The following is a 5,622-nucleotide window of genomic DNA, read 5'->3' as shown; positions in this document are numbered from 1 at the left end:
CCTTCGACCACAAGGCGTCCGTGTTTGGCGTCTGTGGGCCCGAGATCTCGCTCAAGAGACGCTCTGCGGGGGGGAGGGAACCCCCGCCTGCCCACCCCCTCTGACCCCCGCCCTTGAGCGCCGCGGTGACCAATCCAAATCGTCGCACCCCACCCCACCCTCCGCAATCGCTGGATTTTCCGATCTCCTTGCCTGATCTCTCCGTGCAGGGATTGTGGATTCACCGTGGTGTGACGTAAGGGAGATTGTCGCTTTCTGTCCTCGTGATTTTTATCCGGAGAAATATGGAAATTTTTCATACCACTTTTCCAGGCTTCGTTTAATTTTAAAAATTCCTATTGTAATGAAGTTAAGTGAAAGGCCGAGATTTATTCTGACAACTATGCGTGAACTATTAAAACATCTCTGCACGTGCCTTCTTTTTTGACCTTACATAGTTGCTCCTATAAATGCTTTGTAGCAACAATAACGTGGGTATGTTACGTGGGTAATTACGTTATGGTACATGGGTAACGTGGGTTGTAACGTGGGTATATTATCGTCTAATAGTGGATTTATTAGCCAAAACACTTGTGGATACGTACTGAGTGCTATCTGTGGGAAAATACAAAAGTTATTTACCTCGAAGTTAAAAATTTCCTTGTCAAGCACCCACCTGGAGTGTTGTTTACAATTGGTCATTCATTGAATCTTTTATAGTTATTTACCGCCGAGATTTCCTGCTATTTTCCATTTTGTAAAAGTACATGACTCCAAATAATATTCCATTACCAGGGTCAGTTATTAGGATAGCCTACGTCTCCCTTTATATCAGAATGTTGAATGGGCTAGTAACTGCTTCCCGAAGTGGAAGAAATACGCATTTATTTACCTGAATTGAAGGAAATATTTCAGATCGATCTGAACTGAAGCGTAATCAGGGTGTAATTTTTTATTTATAATGGTATATGGTTTTTGGCATTTTCTGTGGATGGATGAAAATCTTTATCCACTTCCGGGTTGAGAATGATGGATATTTTTCATCGAATGTGAAAGCCGTACTATTTTTCTGTATATTAAAAATTGTTTGAAAATTCTCTTAAGTTATTGAATTTGATGTACTTATGTAATAAATTATTCTCATTGGCAACCCTTATGCTTTAATGAAACCTTTCAATCTTTGGAAAATCCTTAAAATAATCTGTGCTTGGCTTCGCGACATCTGTTCTTGGGGCTTATCTCAAACCCACGATATTTCACTTGTCCTTCAATTATGTCCTTAGTGCAGTATGACTGGTGTGCCTTGAGTGTTTTTCTTTTGGAAACCCCTTCTTGAGTTCTTCAGAAATAAATCTCATTTCATCAAACTCAGTTAACTCGCGCTTAGCGTGATAGAATACATCCTGCAGGACCAAACGTGAGGCAAAACGGGATAGATTTCTCGTAATTTCTGGCATTACACGGATTTTGGAAATAATTTAACATGACCGGATAAGCTATTGTTTAATGCGGGTGGTAGAAAAATTATTTTATAGGATTCTTGGCTCATAGTGATAAAATTCCACCTTTTGTCATCAAACAACCACTAAAAGCAGGAGATAGCACAGCTTATACAAATCATAGGAATGATCAACCTCTTAGGTGGTAACTCGTATGATTTTTGCTAACGCTGCGGTAAATTGATACTCTCTCATTTCCAGTTACGGTTTTGTTTCATGTCATTGAGTCAGTATGAAAAATCATTTCTCATGCCCTGATTTTGCGAAAACCATCGTAGTAGCTTTATTATTTTTGTTAAGTTTATCTTGAGTCTTCATATCAAGCAGTAGTAAAATACTCTATTAGTCTGTTGCATAAAGTTTGATCCTACAGCGTCAGCTGATGTTGGCTTTTCTTTATATTTTTTACGTATTGATATTAAAAATTTTCCCACCAGTTATCTTTTGAGCCTCACTGAGTATTTATTGAGGTCAATATTCCTTACAAATCAAATAGGCTGGATCAAAAAAAGCATTGTGGCCAAAGTTAAGTCTATTTCGCACTCACGAGATCCTTCTTTGCCGTTAAATTAGGCTATGGTCCTAGACACGATGATTTTACATCCTTTGCCGTACATTTAGTATTAGTTTGGTGCCGTGCATTTAAAGTATGGAAAGCTAATAGTTTGTAGTGCGGTGTTATGACCGCCAATATTTTTATATTTCTTGCCTGGTGGCTTTACTTAACTATGGTATTTCATGAACATTTTTCAGGATTATTTTAGCCTTATCAATTGCGTATTTCATGAATAATTTTTAATCATTTCTCATTTTAAAATGTTTTTTAATCCCCGGTTTGATGCTTGCATTTCGCCGGAAGAAGCAAAAGCGTGACATTTAAAATGCTGGCAAAAGCCTGTTTTTCCACTTCAGCCTGTGTTGGGAAAATAATTGTATGTGCGCCAATCACTTAGGTTAGAAACGTCATTCTTGGAATCGAAGGAGCTAGTTTCCCTCTTTTATTATGGGGTTTACCCATTATGAAATAATTGAGAGAGACGACGATAAATAAGTTCTTTCTTTGTTTATAGAACATTTTTCTCAACTTAGGCTGACTCTCTTCCTCTAATATACTAATAATATTAGTCTTATTACGGGAAATTTGAGGCGTATCCTGAATGATGATTCTATTTTTGTTACCTCTCAAAAAGGGGCGATGTTATTCTTTCGATTCTTAGCTGCCCAGATGTTAGCATTCCCTGGTGTTAGCATTTTTGTCGTTAAATTCTTAATATTTAAATATGTTAATAGTTTATTACAAGTGGAACGGTGTTGGTATTAACTATGGACGTAAGTACCCGTTTGGATGATACTAATAAGGAAATAATTGGGTATGTTTTTTTGTCCTTGTGTTAAAAATGGATATGATTCAGTTAGTGCGATATCGAATGAAAATGAAAACGCTTCTTTTATAATAATTGTGCCAATGGCTTAAAGTGTGACTACCTATCTTATAAATAAGTGTGTCATTGGGTCGGAGAAGCCATGCTGCTGATGCCCCTGGGTGCTTCCTGTTAATTAATGAGTTGAACGTAAGACTCTCGTTTCTGTTTTCGAGCACGGGTTGGTACATGAGTTTTATTTCCAAATACCCTAGGTAGTGCACAGTTGTTTCTTTTAATCGATGTCTTGTATGGATTCGTGATTTCACAATTGTGGTTAAATCACTTTGTATGTAGATGGTCCGAATATACTTATTAGTTTTACTTAATTTGATTGATTGAAAAATTAATTTAAAAACAAATTTTCATTGGAAAGAATACGAGCACCCGTAATTCGAAATTTGAAATCAGTATCACCAAATTTGGTTTTAAAAAAGAGTGGTAAAACGTTTTGAAGCACTTGAAAACCGACACACTCCTTAGTGCTAAAAATTAGAAATACCATTGCGCATAATATTGGGTAGCAAGATGAGTTTTAATTACGGAATATGGAAAAACTTTGATTGTCATAGTGTTCAATTGTCTAATTATGGGGTATGCTCCAGCTAGTTTTCAAAATCAAGGCCACTATGACAATCAAAATTTTTCCATATTCCGTAATTAAAACTCATCTTGCTACCCAATATTATATGGGAAAACTTTGATTGTCATAGTGGCCTTGATTTTGAAAACTCGCCTGAGCATACCCCGCCCATAGATATGATACCATATTCTAGATATGAGCGGGGTATGCTCCAGCGAGTTTTCAAAATCAAGGCCACTATGACAATCAAAGTTTTTCCATATTCCGTCATTAAAACTCATATTGCTACTCAATATTATGCGCAATGGTATTTCATCTTGGGATTCCAAAATGCTTCGTTTCCTTCTATTTATATGGTTTGAAAAGTTTCAAGAACACAATTGCATGTCCTGACCTTCGTATTATAATTCTTGGAACCGGTTTTATGAAACGTGTTTCTGTTGGTAGCAATTTTATTTCCACAAAATCGTTTCAAATGTTTACTTTTTTGGTTTATTAATTGTCGACCTTGAAATGAAGGTAATTTTTTAGGCTTATTCCGTTCAGTATAAAAAAACTTTCGGATTTCGAATGAAGAGGATCTTCTGCAAGCAACAACCTTGTATTGTGCGTGGCTGAATTAGATAATTTTTGCACTCCAATGAACAAATGTTAATTTGATATTCTATTTTTTCGAGTTATTGCAATTTGAATGGAATATCAGGGTGTTCAGATGGAAAGAATAATGGAGTAAAAGTTTTCTGAATCTTTCTCATATATGCACAACATGATTTTTTTTCGAATTACACTACGTTAATAGAGTTGTATCGAGTTCTCTAACCGCGTCAAAGCTGCATCAACTTCTAGCGGATGCTAATGTCATCCTTAATACCGCCTTGATTACGATGGTAATGCAGGTATCGAAAAGTATGCTGCCCATTTACGTGTACATCGGATCTGTTCGGAAACCCGAGTTTATTTTATTACATCTATTTTGCTTCAGTATTCACTCGGGAAGTTCTGAGTGGTTCAGTGATTCATGCGGTAGTCCCGCATCCCCACTTGCGTCACTTATCCTCCTAGCCGAATGCGCTAATTGGTGAATAACGACCTCATAGGGGAGATTACTAACGCCTCCGTTACTATTCCCGCTGGTCGGTCGCATTGCAGAAAGAACTGTAAATGTCGTTCTCATGGTGTAGCAGCAATTTAGCGAATATTATCCTGTTATCCCGTTATTATATCATAAAATTGTATTTTGTTTGACTGATTATGGTCGATGGTTACTTCATTGTAGTATCAACGCAATTAATAATGCATATTATACGTAAGAAATACATGATTCAAGCATAAAATCTTAAAATTTTCATCCGAACGATCGATTTGTGATATATTTCAAAGCTCCCGGTCTATGGTGGTAACATTAATTTCAGTACGGCAAAATTCCACTGGTCTGGGGTTCGAACCATGGGCTTTTGGCTTTTTTAGGGCACTATGAAGACTGGGTACTATCCATGGTCGGCACTATCCCGGACCACGGGTATTGTAACGCGGAAATTGGGGGTGAGAATTTGGAGTGATCGATTTAATGATGCAGGAATAATTGTGATAACGGTAGGTGACGAGCTATGCTTGACTTCCTATGGAACTGTTATTGTTGAAATGAATGTTTGCGGAAATTTTTATTACTTCTTTGCATTGAACAGATATTTCCAGTGGCTCGCGCAGGAAATACCCACTCTCACGTTCCTTTCAAGGGTTTCGCAGTGACCGCGCGGGAAAATCCCTGAAGGGTGGTTCGCCTATTCCTCCCATGTAAAAAGAATCCCTTCCCCGAATCCATTCCAGGAGTTCGTCCTTTGCCTACTTATTTCCCATCGTTCCATCGGTACACTTAGGATTTGGGTGGTGCGTGCATTGTGAAATTTATCTGGCAGACGTGTATTTTTCGCAATCAGCTGATGGAACGTCCGGATTTCTCCTCCTGGTAACGTTTTGGGTATCAGCATCTATATGCCTATGGACGAAGTTGGAATGTGGGCGTGGCGGATACTATATTCAACATTTTATTCGTGTCGAAGGTACGTGGCGCACAGAGTCGTCTGGAACACTTCTCTTCCCTCTTCAGTGCAACTGAAAGAGCACTTCGTCAGAATGCCGG

This window comes from Ischnura elegans, chromosome 3 (genome assembly GCF_921293095.1).
Source record: "Ischnura elegans chromosome 3, ioIscEleg1.1, whole genome shotgun sequence".
Classification (NCBI taxonomy): Eukaryota; Metazoa; Arthropoda; class Insecta; order Odonata; family Coenagrionidae; genus Ischnura; species Ischnura elegans.
Note: the sequence above shows the minus strand (reverse complement) of the source record.